We start from the raw sequence: 26,078 nt of genomic DNA on the forward strand, positions 1-26,078 counted from the left end.
CCGCTCCCTCATTTTTCTCACAGTTTTCCTTCACCCCTTAACTCCTCACAAGTTGCAATGTACATTTCAAACATATTGTCTTGTGCATATTGTTATTGCATTGGTTTTTCCTTTGTCCTTTGTCTCACAATTTTGTTTTTCCTCTTTGCTTCCTAGTTAAGGTAAATGTATATACAAGACAAAATGAAATACAGCATGGATAATCCATGGGGGAAAAATACAAAGAAAACAGAAATCACATATTACATAAAAAAACCCACAAATGCAAAAACCTGTTTCCAAATCTTGGAGTTAATTTTGCTCAGCATCAGCTTATATGGTCATATATACGCATAACAAAGCCACTGGAAAATAGTAGTTTCATAGACACTATATCATGAAAACAACATGTTAACTTTTTTATGGTAAAGGTGTAATTAAGATTGGTGAATTCGCGATTCTGATAAAGGAATTTCAAAAGAATTTTAAAGTTATGACAGTTAAATTTTAATTATTCAAAAATTTTAACAACCTGGGAGAATAGGTTTTCATGCAAAGAAATTAAAAGAGACTTAGTAGAGAGGGAGCAATGTGGGTGAAGATGGCTCTTTTTCACACTAAACAATCCTCAGAAGCCTTGCAGCAAATCCTGTAGGTTCCCTTGAGAATTGTCCTTACCAAGGAAATATACTCTCACTGTGTGAAACAAGGTTATAGTGGAACTTCAATTCAAAGTTAAAAAAAAATAAGACATCAAAATTTGTGAGTTAACCTTTAATTACCAAACAGTAATACTCTGAAAAAGATAATTTGGGTCAAAATATTTAGGGAGGAAGTGCCTTCAACAATGAAAGAAGGTATTGGGTTTACCCTTTTCTTTTTATAACACTTTCTACAATATCTTTGCACGTGAAGCAGTGAAACACAGAAAAAAAATCTAATTGGATATTTCAAACCAATGATTTCACATTTCTACGTGGCTCACAAAAAATAATATTCTTATTAACAGGAGATAGTGAAGACTTCTCTTCTTACATAAGACAAAAAGTTTTGGGTTCCGCAAAGAATTGAGCAAATGGAAAAAATAAGAAAACAGTGTTCTTAGAAGCCCTAGCTAAGTGTATTGGCTTCAGCAGTGGAGGAGGCAAAAACTTTTTGATATACATTGTGTTAATATTTTTGCAACCTAAAGTGATTTTACAGAGCCGATTTGGCTCACTACAATGCAGAACAGATTGAATGAAGACATGGCAAAAAATTCTACATCCAAATGAAGCAACTTAAAAGAGTTTTGAAAAAGAAATCCTGATAATGTAGCAGTTGGGGAAGCCTTATAGTCCTTCAGCTTCACTAGACTTGAAGACAAGTAGCTGTGATTAATTGGAAATCTGGCAAGAGCTAAGAGGAGGACATCGAAGTAGGACATATAAGCATTGTCCTTTGTAACAGACACTGTCTTTCAAGGTATGGGTGATTTAACTCTATTCTCCTCCGTGCATCTTGTTGAGCAAATGCGAGACCAAAAGAAAAAAAGTTATTGAAATAATTTTGCAAAGAATAACTTCACTGTTCCTGATATGGTATATAAGGAGAGTCATAAGAGAGAGAATATAAGTGCAGTATTTTTTGGTTTCGTCTAAGCATCTTGTTAGCAAAATGTATCTTTGAGTTTAGAAGTGATTGAACCAAAATGTGATGGAGTACTTATTTTTCTGGGCACTTTAGACACAAAACGACTTTCAAAGTAAAAGAAAAAAAATAAAGACAAATATTTGTGATCACAGCTTCTTGGACTGGTTTTCTGGAGACAAAGTTTTACATTAGATTTCTCCTCATTAACATAGATGTTGTTTCATGTCAACCAAACGCAAGAGGGAAGTTAAATGGACTCGCTTGGACATGTAAACCGTATGATGGAAAAAATGGCCAATAATATTTAGGGAATTACCTTGACCAATTACTTTGCCAGAACAAAGAAAGAACAATATATTTCAAAATGAATTGACTTAAAAGTACGAAGAAAGAGTAGTGAATAGAGATGAGATAAAATATCGAGGATTGTTTTCTCTCCAGTGGAGTAATGGTTTCTTGATCTTGTTTCTTCCATTCTATCTTCACAAGCTATCAAGTGTGTCTCAGGACTGGAGTATCCAGTTCAGACAAAGAGAACTCACAGAATAAAGATAATATTTCCAACAGATGTAAGTGATTTATAATCTTCGACAATCTACTTAAATCTGTTCAAAATTCTCCCCTTACCCTAACTGCCCTCTTTCAACAGCTTAGTTTGCTTTTCCCAAGACTGCTCTTCGTTACCTGCTTAACATTTTGAGAGGTCATATTCATACTTTCTAGAGATTGCTGCTTGGTTGTGATTTTGTGTGTTTTTGTTTTTTGTTGTGTTTTTCACTGAATTTCAAAAGGTTGTGCAAGTGTGTTACAATTAAATATATCCATCTAATTTTCCAATGCTCCTAGATCAGAGTCACTCCTTCCATCATTCTCAACCAACTCCCTCTCCAAGATTTATATCGGATTTATCACTTCCTTTATCACATGTGTACATTGAGTATTCTAGATGTACTTGCCCCTTGTTTCATTTTTCATTCATCTATGTCTTTACTATTACTCCTCTCTGGTTTCAAATTCCTGATAGTCATTCTGTGAAACTGTCTATTAATAGTTTAAAAGGTTTATATACATTCCATGGAGTTTCAATCCTGCATATACTTGAACTGATGTCAGCTTAAATTTCCATAATTCATTCATCTGCAGTAACAATTTGTGAGACTGGATACATGAAGCATCTAGACATGATTTTATTCTCATCCATGTGGAAGATTCATCTTTAGTCAACAAGAAAGTTTGAAAATGGCTTAGAATGTATTCCTAACTACCAGTTTTTATAAAAGTTTTTGTTAAATGGTTTGTGATTATTTTATTTTACATGGGATAATACTTTCTACTACCTATCAATTTTGGAAGAAGAAGAAAACTAAAATTTACTACTATATAGGAATATGATAGAAATAGAAGACAGATTTTATGTTTGTCATATCTCTGATGAGTACCCATATTCAAGACTTAAAGTCATATTTCTTACTATGTTAGACAGATATGGAAAACATAAAACAACATATGATAAGGCAACTATTTGTGACTTTTAAAAAAGTACCTTATTAAGTGATGACATTTACTTTATTACCTATTTATGGGTTTGGAATATGGGAAGCTTATCTGTTTAACACATTTCTGGAAGGCACCTAATGAACAACACAAATGGTGGGTGGTACTATTTCTACACTTTAATGAATCATTGAAATTGTTTGGCATCACTGCTGGGTAAATAAATTAACTCTATTGTAACATGCTCTCTACACTTGAAAAGCTTGTAATGTAAGTATCATCTAATTGTCAAATATTATTTTGGCGAATGTGATTTTAAAAAGTTTATTTGAAAAGTAATACACTTTCAGGAGATTAAATGTAGGCTATCATTGGTTTGAGAGTGATAACCTTTTTATACCACAGAACCAAGTTGTACTGAAATACCAGTGTTTTGAAACCCTAAAGATCTTCTCAATTAAAGTTTTTCTGAATTACATTTACCTCTAAGTCAAGATTTCTGGTTCTTGGTAGACCAATTAAGAATCTATCCTTCCAGGAACTATTTTTTGCCCGCCTTATGCTGGACTGAAATATTTCATTAATATAGAGGGGGGGTATTAAAAATAATCTTACGACACTTTGTGATCTTGTTCACTCATATGAGCTGGTCATCTATAAATTGAAAGTTTGAGTTACAGTTCTTTCTCTCAGATTTTGTGATCTCATCCTCATTTTAAGTTGCCTTGAATTTCACAATTGCTTACTGCTAATTCCTGCATCTCAAGGGATTGGGGCCCTGAAATATAAGAAATGAGAAATTGAGATGGGTTTTCAATTACTTTCTATTTGCATGTTGCATGGGCCTAGGTGATCATGTAGGTAACTGGAACCTGGGATCCTAGGACCCAAGGATCCTGCAGAAGAATAATATTTTTAGACATCATACCAGCAAAATTTTTGCATAATCAGTAGGAATGCTTCAGAAATAGGGAGAAAAACAGTTTGGGACCAGTAAGTTAAAACAATAAACAGAGCAGCAGAATAGAATCCCTTATAGATTAGAGGAAAATATTTTTTTTCCATGTGAATTCAGAAGACCAAGAATACTTAGAACTTATCACAAGTTTATACCGAAGACATTGCATTGATACTTTTTATATTCTAATATATATTCTAAACTTAATTATTTATATTCTAATTCTACTTACTGGAATAAATAAATATCAATTTATTTGTCAAATTATCAACTAATTCTAGTAAGTTTCACCATGTAAAATATAAAATCAGCACATATAAATATAAAATATATGATTATATATAAGATAATAAAAAGGCACATGTTTTGCATTATTCTCTTAGGTTATAAAAGACAACTCTGTTTTAAAATATTATTCCAGGGGCTGGGAAAGTGGCTCAGTGGTAGAGCGCTTGCCTTGCATGCTCGAGGCCCTGGGTTCGATTCCTCAGCACCACATAAGCAAAAAGAAAAAAGCCGGAAGTGGCGGTGTGGCTCAGGTGGTAGAGCGCTAGCCTTGAGCTGAAGAGCTGAGGGACAGTGCCCAGGCCCAGAGTTCAGGCCCCACGACCGGACCCCCCCCCCAAAAAAATAAAATATTATTCCATTATCTCTACCTCAGTGTTTGATAAAGCTAGAACTAGAGCTTTAATATTTGTAGATTTACAGCCTGGAGGCAAGAGGAAACATTGTGACTAAAACATTACCAATTTAAAGCCTAATAACGAGGAGAAACTTATGGACTTCTGCAACTATGAAAATATTTGGTCATAGAAAGGCAGTAGCGTATGTTCCTGCCTGGTTGGATGGTAGACAGCCAGGACATTAGATAATCATGCATATGAACAATGTTTTCACCTTGGCTTTAGCTACTTTTGAAATGGTAGGTATAGAAAACAATTATATTTTGATAAAATACGTTCGAGTCTGTACAGTTCTGTCTGAACTGTTCTTCTCTCTATGATCCCTTGTAACTAAGATTTGTTTTGTTCCAGTAAGACAATCTAGACTGTCAGGGTAAGATATTCTAGTTGGTCTGTTCCTACATGGAAGAAGGGTAAAGGGTCAGGTAGATATTTGTGTCAGTAAGATCTCATTTGGAAAAATTCAGCTGCAGAAATTTAGAAGTAGCTCTTAAGCAAGGCTTACATTGAATCCATTAGCTCCACAAAGCTAACTCAGTTGGATAAATAAGTAATTGAAAAAACAATCACCTTTGGACCTAGCTATAAATATTTGAAAGTACGATCAAATCCCAAATGAAAAAGACTTAAAATAGTCATTGACTAAAAAAATAGCAAAGGTGAGCCCTCAACTGAAAAATATAATTTTTTCCACTCTTCACAGAATTATAGGGAAATGAGATCAATAGCATTGTTAGGAACAATAAGGTTTCCTTGTTAAAAATAGGTACCCCAGGTTATAAGCCTGTATATAGATTGCATCATTAACTACTTAAATTTTGAGGATACTACATGCTTCAGCAGCATGTATACACAAATTTCAATGAAGAGATTAACATGGCACTTGCAAAAGGATGACATGAAAATTTATGAAGTATTCCATATTTTTCATTCTTCAGATGCAAGAAATGAAAAACTATTAAAAAGTTGATTACAAAATTACAAGTGTAACAAAACAAGTAATTCATATAATTAAAAGTAAGTTTGACATCACTGTTTGAAATCTTCACCTTAGAAAGACCTTTACAAAACCTTTTACATAACTTTTACAAAACTTTTGAAATTAGACAACATTGACATTTTATCCCAAAGAAATATAATAGTATAAGGACCTAGTAAAAAAAGGAATCTTAAACTGTTTCTATATGAAATGCAATCTGAAAGGACACATTAATGAATCTATATATTATAAAACAATGTAGAATTCAAAGTATATCTCAGAAGAATAAAATAGATTATAGACATTATACAAACATAGAATATAGAATATTTTAAAGTATACTTTTTTTCAGACAATGACCAGAAATATTTTAGTTTCTGTACTGCTCATTTCAACAGATAACGTAAAATTATTTCTGATTAAAAAAAGTCACAAACTCTGCAGAAATCAGTATATATATAAAACTTCTTCAATACATTTTGACATCAAAGGCAGCCAATTCACTTGGAAGAATTCCACGGAATCCATGAATTTTTACAGTAAGAGTCGGAGGCACACGCCTGTAATGCAAGTTAATCAGGAGGTTGAAATCTGAGGATTGTGGTTAAAAGCCAGCCCAGGCAGGAAAGTCCATGAGGCTCTTATCTCCATCGAACCATTCGAAAACCGGAAGTGGAGCTGTGGCTCAAGCCGTAGAGCACTCTCCTTGAGCTGAAGAGCACAGGGATAGTGCCCAGACCTAGAGTTCAAGCCCCACAACCGACCAAAAAAAGATATTGCTGATATTTGGATTGCGAAAATATTTTGTATGGACACAAAGGATGGACTGACATTTTTGAATTTTAAGAAACTTAACTGAACCATTAGGACTTAAGAGAACAATTTATACAGCATTCCACAACTTCAAAGAGGTAGTGATAATATTTATCCTTCAGGCAATATCAAAAGCAGTTTCTTTCAAGTTGTTCTTCAGGCCTGGTTTGACATAATGGATCAACAGAAGGAGATCCAGCATATCTTTGTTCTCTCAATTCTCCACAGCAAGTTGCAAGGGGATCAAGAGGCCTTTAGTTTTAGCATTGGTATCTGCACCATGATGAAGTAAGTAAGAAACCACTCTGGTATTATTCCACATATATGCACTGTGCAGGGGTGTCCAGCCATCTACAGTTATTGCATGTGCCGCTTGAGCCACCAACTCATAAACAATGTCTAAGTGTCCACTGTAGGCTTCCCGATGAAGAGGGGTATACTCTTCATCATCCCTCGTATTCACATGAGTGGCATTTTTGGAAAATTGTCTCGGCACTGTAGTAAGCCGATTATTTTTGGCAGCCCAAAGAAGAAATTTTCTTGGATCCTTCTCCATTTTTTTTCTTGCAATTGATACCATTCCTCACTTGTTCAGCTTGTTTCTCATCTTCATCAGAGTTGCCTAACCAGACTTTGAGTGTCAGTGGGAATGAAGTGTCCATGTATTTCCCTAATAGTTCACGTAGGTTGAACTTGTCAGAAATATCCAGTGAATTTTCTGCGTCTGTTTTTTCACCATGACTTATATTCTCTTTTGGCCTTTTTAATATTCTAAATTATTCTAACTGGAGAACAGGGAATTGATGGACAGCAGAGGAAAGATGTTCCTCCATATTCAAAGGTACAGACTGAAAATGAGGACCAGTGGTGTCTTCATGTGCAGCTTATTCTAGGAATGAGAAAATATGAAATAATAACTTCTATTTAAATGATTTGAGAAATGGCAGAGCAGAAAGTGAAATGATGCAACCAAAAATATAAAAGCAAACTAAATTAGGATAATTATAGAGCAATCATATTATCTATGAGAACCATGAAAGAGAAAGGAAGAGAGAGACAGATGTGCAATGAATTAGCTAGCCACAAAATCCATACCTCTGATCAATTTATGGAACAAACAAAATTTAATTTTTAAAAAAGATGGAAATATAATGTATGTATTTACTTGATATTAGTAAATACATTTTTAGTAGCCTACATAAAGAGTCATAGCTTTGACCAAATTACTGACAAGAATGTAAATCCTTATTGATTCTATTAACAGATTTGACTGAAATCAGTTGAATCACACTTTTCCTGTACAATGAAGGAATACGTCCAGGGCGGAAAGCAGCTAGAGAACGCAGGCCGATTGTATCTGAGGCAAAACTTTGTGGAAAATGATATTGAGCATTACTTACTGGTGATCCACTTGAGCTGGAAGTGTGAACCTGAACTATTGCTTGCTAATTCTGAACTATTGTTTTAATCATTATATTCTCTAAGAAGAAAAGGTGAGATTTAATTGATAGCCAAGACTACAAATACACTTTGACTTCTAATTAAGCACCTTTAATCATGAAAATCACATGAAGACAATAAACAGGCCTCCATTTTTAGATGAAAACAAGTGTCTTTAAAAAAAAACAAGGAATTTAAGTAGTCCTACAAAGGACTTCTATTTTACTACTGTATTATACAGTTTTTTCTAATGTTGGGTAACAATAAATAATGGAACTATTAGAAAGCTCTTAAAGCTCATATGTTCAATAGTGAGTTCTCTTATATTATATCATGGTCTTAAGTCAAAGCATATGCATTAGATAACTATAGATGGAAAAGTAGAAGCCACACTGGTGGCTCATGTCTTTAATCATAGCTATTCAGAAAGATGAAATCTGATTATTGTGTTTTGAAACCACACCAAGCAAAAAATAATCATTAGATTCTGATTTGAAAGTAATCAGTAATAGCTAGAAATGGAACTGTGGTACAAGCGGTAAAAATGCTAGCCTTGAGAAAAGTAAAATGAACAAACAACAAATTCTGGGACAGAGCCAGGCCCTCAGTTCAAGCCTTGGTATTAGCACCAAACAAATGAATGAATGAATTAATTAAAATAAATGCAATGGTCACATGTGGCAAGGCAAGTAAAATGTAACACCCGTGGTGACTGGATTGTGTATTATTTTGTAATAAGAAAATTTATCATTTGTTCTAATCACTAATATTTTATTTGAACATTTTTGTATAATAAACCCTGAATTTAGCATGCATGTATATGTGTGTGTACATGTGTGCACATGTGTGTATGGGTATATGTGTGCATGTACTGTTGCAATGTTGCTTGCCAATGTGGACATTTTGAGGCTGAAAAGAGCTAACTGTGTTGCAATGTTTATTTATGAGTGTTCTGTCATGTCATTTCAGTGGAACCATATTTCTGTACAAATAATAACATCATCATAATCAAAGCATTTACAACATTAAGTTATATAAGAGATCGCATTCAGCTCTTATTATAGTTAGGTAAGAAGATACAGAAATAGTTAGGTAGTAAGTTATTGCTGTAATATGATTGTCAGTACAAAATATGTATTTGACCTCTTAAATTGGTAATACATTTTAGATATACTCATGGAGTGCATTTGACCGACCTGACCAAAAAAGTATTACTCTGGTTATTCCTGTGAAACAGCAGGTGGATAAACTCTTTCCGGATTTCTGTTGAAAATAACTTTCTTTGTAAGATTATATCTATTCTCACTAAGAGATAATCAACCCCGTATTTATTAGGTTTGAAAATCCCATCATAATGACTGAAAATCAGTATTGTGTATATGGTTGTTAGATATACATTTCACAAACATACAAACAATAACATGTGTCACATCCAGATTGTGGATGCATTTGAAGTTGTTTTGTAAATGCAAAGGGATCTTCCCTCATGGATCTTTTATGGAAATAACTATCGCAACTTTAACAGATATGGCTTTTTGGATATCTTTGCCAGTATAAATAACATCCTAGAGTCAGTCCTAAATTTCTGAAAAGTCTTTGAAAATTTTAGTATTATTTCAGTTCATTGACTATATAGCTAAAGACATTTCTGAAAAAAATATTGTTAATAACTGAAAATGTAAGTAGGTATATAGGCTTTTTATGCATCATTTAATGAAAACCCAGATTTATGAAAGTAAATGAAATAGAATAAAAGAATATAAGTGAATTTGGTAAGCAAATTTTTAGTATAAATTTTCTTTTCTATTAACACAGACCTTTGAATGTAGTTGATGCATTTAAATTATTTCCTTTGTATCTATGTACTTCAGTTAGTTTTAGAACTTTTATAATTATAAGAGGGAATTTGTAGTATAAATAAAGGTCTTTTAAAATGATTAGGATAAATCTTGTGTTTTGTATCTTCCTACCAAGAATATGAGTTATTTGCAAGTGTTAATAGTTTATCATCATCATTATCATTATCATAAGACATTTTGAAAAATGCAGTAGTATTGATGTCTTTTTAAACCAATTGTATTCACAAGTTGGAGAGTCTTTAATTCATGCTTAGATCTTGGTGTCTATGATTTTTAGGTCAGACTGCATTTTTGGGTATATGAAAGGTAAAATATTTATCTGGAGTCAAAGGTGATTTTTATATCACTCTTGCTTTAATAACATTTTAAAGTAATATATTTCTGTCAAAATGTTGGGTTTAAAAAGCAATCAAAATACCTCTAATGGTAAACAATTTAGGTGAGCCACAATGTGGAAATGATTGGTCCGTAACACCTGCAGTGCGTTTTCATCAGGAATTGAGCAGGTCATTCTTTCAGTATGACTGTGTTAAACAGACATGGGGTCCCCAAGCAGTACAGTGTTGAGTCATGCGATAGAATATGATTTCTAATATTTTGAGCTGGAAATCAAGAATGTTATAGTTTAGCAGATCCTTTCACCAGGGAGGTATAAATTTATTATGAACTTGGAGTTTTCATATTACAGTTACCTATTTTCTTTTTTTTTGGTCAGTCATGGGGCTTGAACTCTGGGTTTGGGAGCTGTCCCTGCGCTCTTGCAATAAGGTGAGCGCTCTACCGATTGAGCCATAGTGCCACTTCCGGTCTACTAGAGATTTATTAGAAATAAGAGTCTCAAGGACTTTCCTGCCCGGGCTGGCTTTGAACCGGAATCCTCAGTCCTCAGCCTCCTGAGTACCTAGGATTACAGGTATGATCCTCCAGCATCCAGCTTAGTTACCTATTTTCTAACAAAGATAAAGTGAAATATTATTAGAATGCACACAATAATTCTGGGAATTTTTCCTAGAATTAGTAGACTAAGTGCTGGTATTTTAGTCATAAAATGCAATGAGTTTCTATTTCTGTTTTACCTTATTTTTTATTACTTTAGAAACTGTAACTCAAAATGACATAAATTATCTTTACAATATTAGGATACATATTTCATTTCCATATTCTTACCCTAGCCTTCTACATAACTTTGGTACTTAGTAATCCTCAAATGTGAAAATAAAGAGAAGGAGCTTATTTCAATATTATTTAGAATGTCAAGGCCCTTAGTATTATCTACATCATACATGTGTACAAAGCCGGTGGAAATTTTTTATTATTCTCAGAAACTAGGACATGTGGTGTCCTCGTAGTTGCATCATGAAAAGGCTATAATTGAGTTAGTTTACTAAACCAAATATGTAAAAAATTCTACAAGTTAATTGGCTTGAACAATCTGCATTTATCATTTTACAGTTGTAAAGGACAGAAATATAAAAGAAGTCTCATCAGATTAAAATTGAACCACAAAGAGAGCTAAAATATTTTTCAGATGTTTCTAGTGGAAAAGGCATTTACTTCCTGTTCTGCTTAACAGAAACTTCAGAATCTGGGTTATCTTTTCATTTATCTTCTAATGTACAATCTTTACATCTTTCTGATGGTTCTTATCTAATCATGTCCCTTTCAAACTACAGCTGGGACTTTTGATTATACTTTCACCGTCTTATAATTATTCAAATGTGTTTTTCTCGTGTAACGAAAGATGATTACTTTACAAACATATATAAAACGTAAATTTACATTTGAGGGATTAGATATTTGTGGACTGTAGATATTTTGGGAAGGTATTTTACTGCCTACCACAATGAGTGAATAAGCATTCTTTCTACTATAACCTGTTATTCTTTCATAAATTTTGAACAACATATTTCTTCAATTAAATATAACCAAAAAAATTTAGTTCCTGAAAGCATTTCATCCTGATTAAAACATTGTCATGTACTAAAAATCTTGACTGCCAGAGAGCATCTCCTGAAGCAGTTATGGCACTATCACTTTTATACATTCTGCTTAAATTCTTCTCTTTTCAAGACCATTTCATTTTTATTATTTTGGAATTACGGTTAATATTTATTTGACTGCCATTTTTAAAGAATGCAACACCCAATACTGGTTCTATATTCCTAACTTTTTTATGTCTAATCTGTTTCTGAAAGAAACACATCTATTGGAAATAAATGAACTGCTTATTGAAGTTGTATCAGTGTGGAGAGGAAAAGAAGAAAAAAGATGTCCCTGTGTGTGTCACGTTAAAAATGTACCTACAAGCTATTTCTCTTAAAATCATCTATTTTTCATTATGTTTTGATTCTGATAAAATTTAGTATCTCAACTCATACAGTGTTAATGCATTCTTATTTCATGCCTCCCAAAAGCAAACAACATATTACTATTTATTTTAAAATATTTTTTAATTTTTAAAATTATTATTTCTTAAAAACACTACATTAAAAAAATTAGCCAAGACAAATGGTTTATTAGATATTTAGACTCATGTTCAGACACTATGGTGGAAGCCAGATAGGGAAAAAATCATGTTTTTATTATTATTTTAGCCATTCTGATTTACTTCATGTATTTCTTAAAGAATAATTCTGGCTTTGAAGCCTTTTGCTTGATATCCACAATGTGTCATTCTTCCTTTATTCATAGGATAATTTGAAGAAAGGATGAGAATTCACACTAGAAAATGGAGAAGAGGAAAAGAGAAGGAGAAATCTAGATATTTTGTTCTTCCTCATCTCAATCACAAGGTCTGAATAATGATTGTGGATATTAGATACAGTGCTCTAGAGTGATTAAACAGTTATAGAAATAAATAACCCCACAAGTGATCACATAGAGAATGCTTATTTATAAATAAATAATAGCATCAAACAGGAAGTGTTATCTATTTGTTTAGTACTTTTTTAGTATTTGTTAAATTCTGGTGTGCTACAGTCACCTATCATAAAGGTATACAAGAATGGTTAAAAAAAAACTAACATCTTAACATCATATTCTAATATTAGTTTAATTCTTGCTGTGTTTGAGTTTTGCCTCAATTTCACATGCTATATTCTTCCAGTATATAAGTTGAAAGAAGGCTCCCTCTAGAAATATGCTATATTTACAGCTAAGGGAAAATAAATCCACTATTTGTTACAGACAATGAGATTGAAAATTTCCCCTAGAATAGCTTTAGACCAATTCTTGTTCATTTTTGTAAGCTGAAGTAAATCACATGACACATCTTGACATTGCAGAGTAGAGGAAAATATCACCTACAGGAAGCTGATGCAGGACAGAGTAATATGCCAAGGTATGAAAAACTTGAGATAAAGAGGAAAAAGAAAAGAACTATAATACTATTATTCATACTTGCCATCACATGTCTCTGCAGAAAGAAAGCTATTATGTACTTTTGTTTCTAAAATTACTGAGATCTTCAAATCATGCCTTATCTTGATACTGAGGCAACATAAAATCTCAAGGAAAGCTGGAGTAATCATGTCAATACTATATGTTGTTCTGCTAGGAAAAGAAACCATTTTGTAGACAATATTTTATACTAGTAAGTTGTTTTCCAGAACTAGATTTTGCTAATATATGTGAGTATTCACCGGAATAAATATCTTCATTTATCTGCATCTTGTGCAGAAAGCACCATCAATTACATGTGGGAGTTCATCGGTATCACTTTTTAAAAATGCAAAAGATGTGGACATGGAGAAAATATACATATTTTTCTACCATCACCTACCACATCCTCCTTTTTCCTTTCTAGGAAACACATCCAATCAATAAAAGAGCTTAAATATTTGGTTCTTGACCTTGAAAGTGAAAACAGAATGTTATGGATGTCAGAGATGACTGTTAATGGTGTTTTACATAATAATGTCACATGCAACTGCCCTATGAGACCTGCAGGTCTTAACACTGTACTTCCTTAGTGATGTGATAGGAATGTCAGCATTACTGTGTTTTCTACTTCCTTTTCTACTACCTGGCCTAAATTATAACACATAGTAATGAAATGAAAAACTAATGCCATCCTAAGGAAGTCATTTAGGTATCTGGGAATGTGGCTTCAGGGTACAGTGATTGCTTAGCATACATCAAACCCTGGGTTCAATTCCTCAATACCACATTAAAAGAAAAATAAGTGGTGCTGTATCTCAAGTAGTAGAGTGCTAGCCTTGAGCAAAAAAGGTAAAAGAAAAAAAGAAAAAGCTCAGGAAGTGTTCCCAGGCCTGAGTTCAAGTCCCAGGACTGGCAAAAAAGTCATTTATCTGGGAAATGCCAAATAAAGGACCTATACTTGGAATATATAATTGCTCCTTCCAACCAACCTAACACCAGTTCTTAATTCATGTACTTTACCTATATTAGAATACTTTGTTGAGAAAAAAAAGTTTTGTTAATAGGTCATGGAAATTAATGTCAGTAATGTGCTTAGATATCAGGTGAAGATTAATCCTGGAAATTCAAAGATTCCAGGGTTTTGAGTGGTCCCTGCTAATCACAATGAGAAGGGAAGTCTAAGTGAGATTTGGAAATCTTTTTGGTCAGTTATGGCACCACAGAGGCACAGGCTAATTAATAGTTTTGACAGAGTGAAGGAATCAATCCATAAATGATAACAATAACTAAATTATACCAGAAACTCTTCTAGGGAACCATTTTTGGTTATTGAAGAACTAGTTATCAACTATGCTAACTCCACATTGCCTTTAGAATTCTAAATCACTTAGGCTAGCTCTTAATCTCTGTGTGAAAAGTTGTATCTCAATCTAAGTTGTTCTTTCATATCTGATCTCCTCTGCATTCTAAAAATCTGTCTTTCTCTATTTGTGTATTAAAAATTATTGATACTAAGTCCACATATGATGACATCAGAAGATGCTAAAGTAAGAGTCACATAGCTCATGAGTTATTAATGTAACAACATGTAAAAAGAGGATCTATTTATTGCTACCTCAAATTTTCTGAAAAGCTGCTATGTCATCATTTGATTCAAATTTCCATTATTTGTCTACACTGTCAGTAAGTGCACATAAATGCAAATATGAGCCGGGTGCTGGTGGCTCACGCCTCTAATCCGAGCTACTCAGGTGGTTGAGACCAGAGGATTGAGGTTCAAAGCCAGCCTGGTCAGGAAAGTCCATGAGACTCTCATCTTCAAATTAACCACCAGAAACACGGAAGTGGTGCTCTAGCTAAAGTGGTAGAGCGATCAACTTGACCTGAAGAGCTAAGGGACTGTGCCCAGTATCCGAGTTCAAGCCCAACTACCAACAAAAAAAACCTGAAATATGACTTTAGGCTTCCCCAAAAGGAAGTACGAAGTCAATAGTAATCTTCACAAGCAGGAAAAAATAATTCCAAAATGATTCAGTGCACCTAATTTTGCTGACTTATTTTAGTTATTGCTTCTTTGTTGGACATAATCTCTTCTTTTAAAAATTGTCAAATATTAGCTGTATAATAATCATCATCTAATATCTCAGGGTTCAAAATTGAAGTCCAGACAGTTGATTGATGTCATTTAGCTTTCTTACTATCACAATTCAAAGCCAACCCAGACAGGAGATTCTTTCAAATTCTTATCTCTAATTAAACACCAAAAAAGCCAGAAGTGGAGTTTTGGCTCAAGCAGTAGTTTAATAGCTTTGGAGGCAGGTGGGCAGGAAAGACAACTGTTCAGGGACAGGGTCCAGCCTTTGAGTTCAAGCCCCAGAAGCAGAACAAACTAAACAAACTAACAAGCAAACAAAAACCCCACATATTTCTTTGGTACCATCCTTTAATTACTGGTTTGAGAAGAGGCTCCTTTTGCTGATCATATTAATCGGATCCTGCTTTTTGGAATCCTAATTGCGATGGCGAACTGAGGACCAGACTAAAGGAATGGATAACTGACTTTTGCAATAAGTGAATCATCTCGAGTTAAATATCCATGCATAAGACATTTTAAAACCTCCATATCTTTGTTTCTTTGCAGTAGAATACTGTAAAAGAAAGTTAGTTCCCTTTTTTCTATGCTGGCCTTCAAATAGCATATTATTTCCTTTTGTAATACTCTCAACTACAAGTTTACAGACAAGTTACATGTGAGTAAAGAGCACACTCGAAAAAGTCAGGGACAGAGTTTCCTTCAAGCCTTGGATTATTTTCTTGTACAGTAAAAAGGACAGCACAAATTAACTTGAACTTTGTCATTTCTCTATGTTCAATTCCTCTCTTGCAGTCAGTTTCCATTTCTTGTTACAGTTCTTTCTACTTACTTCAAGTAACAATCCGTGGTACTGCTCCAGGTAAAATGAATATTTTCTGGCTTCATTGAAATAGCACAAAGACATCTTTGGAAATGAGGTAACACGTGATTCAGAGTCAAATTAGTAATTAGAAAATATGGAATTTACATGGCTTATAAAACTTATCCATGTACATATGACTATATAAGATGATATTAAGTGAAATGAACCCCAAAATAAAGACACAACTTGATTTTTCTTTCTTACTATTGTTTTTAATGCATCTAACATATACTATGATATTTTTTCTCTTCTATTTTCTTCCTCCATGGTATAACCCGTTTCCACTGTATTTGATATTCGTGACCTGAATCTTGCAAATACATTTTTCTAATGTGGGGATGGGAAGGGAAATAACATGCTGAAATAAGGATACAATATGACCCGTTGTAACAATGAGATAAACAAGACACTATGTTGAAAATGAACTTTACAACATGGGATGGGAGGAGGGAGTTGGGGTGGTAGGGAGAAAAGGGATGGCAGAGAAAAAACAAAAGAGCAGGTAACAATGCTCATTATGTATTGTACTCATTAACTTAATTATGTAACTCTAACCCCTCTGTACACCATTTTCACAATAAAAACATGAAAAAACATTATCTTGCAGTACATTAAGTTCAAATTTCCTAAGTGCTCTGTACATTAAGACCAATTTTAAATGGGAAAAAGGTTCTCAGAAACATTTTTTATTGGTGTGTGTTTTGTAAATTATTTCCCAAGTGTACATAAGTTAACAGTAGGAGAAACAATAGGAATAATAGGAGAAAGGGAAGTTCTGTGTTTAAGTATAATGGTTCAATGTAGTATAGAAGACTCTGCAAATAAGACAACTTTGAAACAATAAAGCCAAGGCCAGTATGTAGATCTATGAGAGTGATATAGAGAAAGCATTACAACTAAGTGGAACATGAAGGATGAGCTCACTCTCTTTCTTCTACTAGCTCTAATTCATGGTAGCTAATCATGCAAATTTGTAAAAGGTAGAATGGAAAAATAATTCTGGTTCCAAGCAAGTCAGATATAAGAGTATGGACAACTGTAAAAAAGGCTATGTTGAGAGAGCAGGAATTATACTAGCCATGAACTGGTGGCTAAGATCACATTTATTTTTCTTTTTTCTTCCTTTTTCTTTTTTTTCCTTTTTGATGGTTTTGGGGCCTGAACTGCCGGCCTGGGCACTGTCCCTCTAAACTTCAGCTCAAAACTGTTCCCTACCTCTTGAGCAACAGCACCATTTCCAGTTTTCTGGTAGTTAATTGGAGATAAGTGCCTCAGAATCTTTCCTACTCATGCTGGATTTGAACTGCAATCCTCAGATCACTTTCTCCTCAGTAGCTATGATTGTAGGTGTGAGCCACCGTCACCTTTCTTAGGATCACATTTCTAACAGTGTACACTCAGCATATGTAATGTGTAAGTTCATCTATGTTTATATGAACTCGAGTTAAAAATCTAGGCTACAACTTAGATTTTACACTCAAAAAATGTTTGTAGTTTAAAAGTCGATACTCCTGGAGAAATAAAACCTAAAAATATAAAGGAGTCTGGGAAGTTCAGTTTGCATCCAGCTTGGGCAGAACTGTCTTTGAGACACTAATTAACCAGCCAAAAGTTGCATTGGAAGAATGGCTCAAGTGATGCAATACTAGTTATGAGCAGGATGGCTGAATAAGAGCTTGAGGTTTTTGCACAAATATATACAAACATGCACATACACACACATGCATTTATATGTTCAAACACACATAGGAAACAACTCTAAGAATATGTAGAAAAGTTAGAAAATAATAGAAAATATGTCCTGAGTAAGACTAGAACCAAGTGATAATTTTTTTTTGCTTTTCTTTTTTTTATTGTGAAAATACTGTAAAGAGGGGTTGCAATTACATGGGCAAGATAATGAGTACATTTCTTATCAAACATTATAGCCTCCTCCTTTGTTTCCCCTTCCCATTCCTTCCCATAATTCTTAATATTAAAAAGTCCTCAAGTGAACTTTCCCCCCAAAAACTTGAGAATATTACATATATAGGGACCAGAGATAGTAAAAAAAGTCAAGTAATCATTAATAAAGGAATCAGATTCGTGGAGGAATGAATCAGAGAACCCTTCAGATACATCTGAAAATGTTCATATCCTGTGTGAAATGTTAGAACATCTTTGAAAATAGTACATGAAGAGTCTGAACTATGAGTCTAGTGGAAAATATTATTGGAGAAGTTCAGAATTTATAGTCTGTATTAGAATAAATAAACCAACAAACTATAGTAGGACAAGGTGATACAAGCCAAGAATTCTAGCACTCAGACTAAGGAGATTAGAGAGTGGAATTACATATTGATACATTTCCTGGACTAGGTATTATAATTTTGTATCGATAAAACAAAGAAAGGAATAAAAAATAAGCAAGAAAGGAATACACAGTTGGAAATTTGGGTTCAATTTGTCATTATGTTTTGAGAAGTCAAGTTTCCGATTAAAATGCAACTCATATATAATGTTCAGTTCTGTTTTTAATGTTGTCTTCATTACAGAACATTCCTAGATACAAAAGGGCTCATGATTCCCAATCAAAAATTTGAAAAAGTAAGCATCATTCTGTTGGATTCCGAAGAAATGATGAAGGATTACAAAAGCTTAAATCTGGAGAAATAGCAAAGTTCATCTAATGTAGGACTGTGTAGACCTGGCTAAATTAGAATTTAGATTTAAAATGAATAGTTTTTGTTTGTAATATGATATTCTATAGGATACCACAAAATTATTTTCAAGTAGAAGATTTAATTTACAAATTCATAAATGATTCTGGCATTCTATTTACTGGGTATAATTAGAAATTAGTTAATAGATAATTTCGACAGTTCATGTGTAACATGATAATTTGAATAATCTAGACAAAGTTGCCAACAAATGGATGACATTAATTTATAAATTTAGAACAAAAGCAATTTTTGAGACTTTGGTGTAACATGGTTTGAAGAGAGTAATTGTGTGACATTTTCTTTCTTCTACCTATTCATAACATAGGATGAAATTTCCGTAATTACGTACCTCTGTATACAATGAGAAAAATGCTAGGATTGGGGTTTGTTTTTATTTTGTTTTTGTTGTTTGTTTTGTACTAGGGCTTAACTTCTGGTCCTGGGCACTGTCCTTGAGCCTGTATTTGCTCAAGGCTACTACTCTAAACTTGAGCCTCAGTGCTAATTGTGTCTGGCTTTTCGAGAGCGTTTTATTGGAAATAAGAATCTAAGGAACGTTCCTGACTGGGTCAGCTTTGAACCATAATCTTCAGATCTTAATATTCAGATATTCAGATCTCCTGAATATCTAGGATATATAAAAATATACCTATAAATAATATTTGCAGGTATTCTGATCTCAAAAATACCACTGGAGGGAGGCGGGAAATGATGCAGCAAAGATAGTGTAGTGTTCTTTCCACATTAGGAAGGGCATCACATTAGCAGAAGTGTAGTATTTTTTCACACTAGTGATAAGCTAGTCAGGATGTGAATTTAGGGAATTTTAAGGTGCATCTTACAAGTTAGAAACTTTTGGACTAGGATGACATTATAAAAACTTGGGATTGATGGTCATAGAAATAATAGCTTACTCTGATGAACAAATGTTTACTCTGAATGAATTAATTATTATAGATACTTCATAGTTTTATCTTCTACCAGAATGTGGCTATTTTTCTGTTGACTTTTAAATATGTAATGCTCCATTGGAAACTTCATCTATTGCAGAATATAATGCAAACAGGTACTGTTTTGAATGTCTCTGGTATGGCATGTTCAGAATCTGAAAATGAGTAGTTAGTAGTCATAGGAATGATGAAGAACACATATATTATGTCCTCTTAACAATTACTCAGTTTTAAATGTTAGGAGTTTCCATAGAAATAAACTGTTTTCTCTTTTAGTATGAGACAATACTAAAATAATGTTTTTTCAAAATAATGGCATTCATATTTTGAAAATATTGTATAGCTTGATAACATTCAAATTGATGACCCTCTGATGAAGAAAGGGGTAATTAATTCAAATTAGAAGCCAAATAGTGTTCATTTTTTAAAAAATGTAATACATATAGAATAATATTTACTATACCAATACAGTGAAATTATATTTTATGTAGCTCATTTTTAATTTAATTTTATTCTCAAGGTGATATATAGAAGGGGTTGCAGTAATTGTAAGGTAGTGAATACATAGCATGTGGAACTTTTTACCCCCTCCCTCATTTTTCTCACACTTTTCCTTCACCACAACACCCCTCACAAGTTGTAGTGTAAATTTCCAACATGTTGTCTTGTAAGTATTGCTATGGCATTGGTTTGCCCTTTGTCCTCTGTGTCACCATTTTATTGTTTCTCTTCCCTTGCCAAATTAAGATAAATGTATATATAATTCACCAGATACTGGAATCAAATACATCAGGGGGTAAACCATAGGGGAAAACACAAAAGAATAAAGAAATCACATAGTACATTAAAAACAACAACCACAAAGAAAAACTTCTTTTATCAAATGCAGGAGTTCATTTTGCTCAGCATCTTTTTATATGGTCATACATACAGAGCTATTGAGCAATTCTGCTCATCTGCTAGGACTATCCTAGACATTTCCTAATTATTACAAATGAGGAAAACCATGGAATATGTTTCTTTGTATCTTGTTTATTTTACTTAGTAGGATTTATCCAAGTCTTCCCATTTCCTTATGAATTGGAAGCATAGAATTCCACTATGCATATATAAACCACATTTTGTCAATTCATTCATCTACTGAGTGGCATATTGGTTTAAAGCAATATGGTTTAAAAGTGATAGGTCGCATGTATCACTTAGGGTCATTCAATAATGATAGAAGCCACTTCCCCAGATATTCTATAATCATGATTTCTAAGTAAGATGGGATTTTATGGCTGTACAATGTTGAGATATATGGATTAGTCTAATGTATAATTTGCACTGAATTAGGCAGGAAGATATTCAATATCATATAGGATAAAAATGGTAGTGTCAAAATATTTCCCTTGAGAAAGATATAGGAGGCTGCAAGAAGTATGAAGTAGTTCAGATCATTTTTAAGAATTTAGAAATGCAAGCTCAAGTATGTCTCTTTAAATAAAAAAGTTATGTAAGTGGAAGGGCAAAAGAAGGGAAGAGAAGAAAATAACTGTCAGTAGATCATTGTCCCAAGTTAGAGTATAAAAGATATAATCCATAACCTCCTACTTAAAGAGAAACCAATATAATACGTCCCACTTAATTTAGGTACATGCAAAATATTTACTTGGCTTTTTCCTACTTTAATGTTCCAAAATAAATGAAGAGATATAAGAAAAGTTATGTGATTGTCACTGCTTCAATCTGAACACTAACTGTGATGAGCCCTCTTTTTCTCACTTTGCACTTGGAAAATAGTCCCTAAGTTGATGATGCTTTGGCTGATTAGAGTCAGAGTTAGGGGTTTCTACTTGTACAATTATCCCAGAAGGGTTTAAAGCAGTTTCCCCCCAAATATATCCAACTACATTGTCTGAAGCTGTACTGTGAACACACCCTCACACCTGAGCACATAATTTGAAATTATACTTCAGCATTTCCTTGGCACATTCTACTTTTTACCTTTGTCTCCTTTGCACATTCCTTTTGAGTTCATAGTTGCTCTATTTACATTTCATCTGTAAAATCTGCTAAGAACATTGTTTAACTACCACTTCGTGTTTGCACAGTCCAGTTTATGTATGAAGGTATTTTGTCCATGTTAAGTAATAGGGTAGTATTCACTCTCTGAGGAGAAAAGTTCCACAATATAACCCTATGCCCACATTAGAGGGTGTAGAATTTAAAGCATTTTGAGACAAACAGTGATGTTGGAATTGCAAGCTTCCTTAGGGACATTTTCTTGGAGCTCATTAGTTTACCCAGGAGAAATATAAATGTCTACAAATTTTGAAGCTAATTAGTAAGTATCTGAATTAACACTAGATCCTAGATATTGTGTTAATACATTGTATTATTGTTACATCAGAATCCTTCACTACTTGAGAATATGTATGTGAAAATGAAAGAAATACATTAAAGCAAAATGTCTTACCTTTTTAGGCATTTAATCCTAGTAGTGAAGGTAATGTCTGAACTCTTCCATTCAATAAAAGCTTGACGTTTATAAGAGCACTTCCTACATATAATAATTTGTGGCAGGTTGATTGAAAGTGTTATTTTAGCATGGAGATATCCCTAACAAGTACTAGACTTAAATAGAGTATATGGAAGTTATGATGTGTCAATGAGTATTGAGGCATTTTCTATTCTAAAGACGAATCAATTTGAGGAGGATTCCTCAGTAACATCAGTAAAGCTGTATGTTCAACCTATACTTGGTGTTACTCGTCCTACATTTGTAATGAATAAGCTGATACGATATCCAAACATATCTAAAGATATTTCAATCAAATCCCAAACTGATATGCATACATGGGTCACTCATTGGAATTGTAGGACAAATTAGGCTTGTCTGTGCTGTACTTCAATCTATAATATCCTGGCTAAACAAGTCTTCCAAAATATTCACAGAATACCTTTAAGGAAAGTTCATGACAGTCATACCTGTAAAAATATTTTAAGGTTAGGATAAATGAATATTTTCCCCAACACTTAAAATCAACGGGATATGTTGAATTCATGGATCCAGAATTTTATGGCTTCACATTCAAATCACAAAATTTTATTAATATGACTTTCACCAAAACACAGTTGTTATTGAACTTGTCTATGTCCTTTTAGCTTTCAAATCCAGATAGTATATTTCCTTCAATATCTTCCTGAAAATTATTTCCTTCCTTTACTTCTGTAAATCTGTGTTTATTAATTTTTGTTTCCTTATTTATCTTTCCTCCAATCTTGTCCACATTGGTGCTCGAATTGCTCACACTTGTGTCAGAAATTTCCTTTTCTTCTTCCCTTTAATATTGCCCCCAATTTTTTTATTCTTTTTCATACACATTGTCATGGATATTTTGATGATGTCTAAACAGACATCATCTTTGCATCTGTTTAACATAAACTTTAGAAGTATCAGAGAATTTTTACCTCTAAATCCATCATTTCGACCGGTAGTCCTTATCACCAACAATATCACTAACACAGTTGCCAGCCAGAGTTGTGGAAGCACTTCAGAGTTCTTCTTACCTTTCTACTCCTGTCCATTAGATAAGAAGAATGACCAAGATTTTCTCAGTTTCTGTCACTAATATAATTTCTATGTACTCCTTTTTATGCCCCTGATACCAGCCTGTTTCAAGTACTAATGACTGGTCACCTAGTCCTACAACAACCATTTACAAAGTATGCTTTTGCCCCAGTCTTTTCATATTGGTCCTCTCCATCATCAAATCTCTTTGTAAGGACACAGAGAGAAAAGCTAAGAAACAAATTGCAGTATCATTATTTACTCACTACATTGACTGTTGGCCTTATCTTTGTCATCTGTAAATGGATTTAATCTACCAGAAATACTGAAGAATATATTTGTTGACGTCTGAGCAATAAAAAAGAAAAGTGAATAGTCCTTACCACTTTAGCTTGCAAATAAGGAAAGAGTCAAATTCAGTTTGTTGGTATAAACTCACAACTTGTTTCATGGAGAAATAAAAATTAATTTTACCTCCTGACTCTAAGGCCTGTGTCCTTTTAAGCCAACTACAGATATATAAGTGGTATTGTGTAAATTGTGCCATGTTTTCACAGCTGTATTGAAGAACATACTCTTAATATATCATTGGAAAACACTGGTTATTGAATAGTATCTATTTAAGAATGTTATTTGAACTAATCACACTAAGTTGATAACTATATCTTAGTCCACCAAAATGTTGGAAATAAACGATTTTATTGATAAAAAAATACCACCAAGAAAAGTGATTATACATTAGACTGCAAGAATAACATTAGGGGTTTTACTGTCTCTACCTTTTTATGTGATTGTATTTCTTGATATTGAAACTCTCCTCTTGTTATTATTATTGTATGTAATCCAACGCTGTTTATTACTATGTATTCAATGTGGGAAATTCAGCTTCAAAGATGTCTAAAGATTTTTCCTTTTCAATCACCACATTGTCATTATCAGGCTACATTGTGGTCATCATCATCATCTTCATCAAAATTATTATTAGCATCATAATTGCTATTATTGAAATTCTGACATGTGTCAATAATTTTGGTATTATTTGTCTTTTGAATAATAATTTTAATTTTACCACTGTGCATGCATACATATTAAAATTTTGAACAAATAAAAGAAACAAAAACATTAAACAGTATCAGATAGCTTGAGTATGTGCTTACAACAAATTATGGAATATATTTTTGAAGCATTGAAAATTCCTAACCAATATGAATTAACTTCCTCTCTCGCCATCACTACACACAAATATTTAAGTTAGAATAGAACTTTTTCAAGATATACTGTAAATGTTACTACAATATTATATGTATATCTAAAATTTCCTTGAAAGTAATAAACTCTAATTTGTATTCAAATATTAGTTATTCTATTCTAGGAATCTTTTAGAAAAATAGACTGTATATCTTTGAAATGAAAAAGATAAAAAAATAATAGCATAAAAGTTTTACAGGGAGTCAATCTTCAGAAATATATATATAATATATATTATATATAATATATATTTTACACGTAACATTTATATATATATATATATATATATATATATATGTTATGTGTAGAAAGACATACATTTTTAGAGATTATTTGCCATCAGAAATACTTACCTATATCTAAATTTATGTGTAGAATGATGTACATTATAGTGAAAGAAACAACATAAAACATAGTCAAATTTTTTAGAAAATTCATGAAACCATACACTTTTTGCTTGAGTGATCTCTGTATAAACTCAAAATAACAGACAAAAAAAAACCCCTCAAAATAAACAGAAATCACATCTTTGTTTTAAACGCTGTAGTTTACAAAGAGTTTTTAGCCAACACCGAAAACATCTTTTTAGGTATTCTGAATTTTGTGTGAAGAATTTTTTTTTTTAAATTTAATTTAATTTTATTTGTGAACATACTGTACAGAGGAGTTACAGTTACATGGGCAGGATAATGCGTACATTTCTTACCAAGCATTGCAGCCTCCTCCTTTGTTTACCCTTCACATCCGTTCCCAGCCTCCCCCCTCCCCACCAATCCAAATCCTTCTCCTTCCCCCCCGGACCCCCCCCCCCACGCACCAACATTGTAAAGCTCGTTTTGGACATGACAACTTGTACTTCTCATTGTTGCAACAGGTCCACCTGTATCCTTAAACAACTGGTTTTTCCCCATCTCCTCCACAAGTTATACTGACATCAAATATAGTGAAAGCAGGGGTTATAATGTGGGGGAGGAACATACAAGGCAACAAAGAGATAATCTTATAAATGTGTTAGAAACACATGCATGAAAGAAAAAAACATTAAAATACACATCTAAAGGTTCATTTTCCTGACATCACATTATCTGACCTTTTCCGCTTGACTCATACATATACTAGATATTACAAATAAGGGAAACCATGGGACCTACGTTTCTTTGGGCTTGGCTTACTTCACTTAATATAATTTTTTCCAAGTTTTTCCATTTCCTAACAAATGGGGCAATGTCATTCTTTCTGATGGAGGCATAGAATTCCATTGTGTATATATACCACATTTTCTTGATCCATTCATCTACTGAGAGGCATCTGGGTTGGTTCCATATCTTAGCTATGGTAAATAATGCTGCAATAAACATAATTGTGCTGGTAGCTTTAGTGTGGTCTTGTTTGTAAACATTAGGGTAAATGCCCAAAAGTGGGATTGCTGGGTCATAGGGGAGCTCTATGT

The 26,078-nt window shown here is 33.2% G+C and overlaps 1 pseudogene; it reads left to right on the forward strand.

Annotated features, from left to right (window-relative positions):
- The first annotated feature begins 5,577 nt into the window (after nt 1-5,577).
- LOC122122183 lies at nt 5,578-5,674 on the forward strand (annotated as a pseudogene).
- Nucleotides 5,675-26,078: the final 20,404 nt, after the last annotated feature.

Source organism: Dipodomys spectabilis, unplaced genomic scaffold (assembly GCF_019054845.1).
Source record: "Dipodomys spectabilis isolate Male_0828 unplaced genomic scaffold, ASM1905484v1 ptg000206l, whole genome shotgun sequence".
NCBI lineage: Eukaryota > Metazoa > Chordata > Mammalia > Rodentia > Heteromyidae > Dipodomys > Dipodomys spectabilis.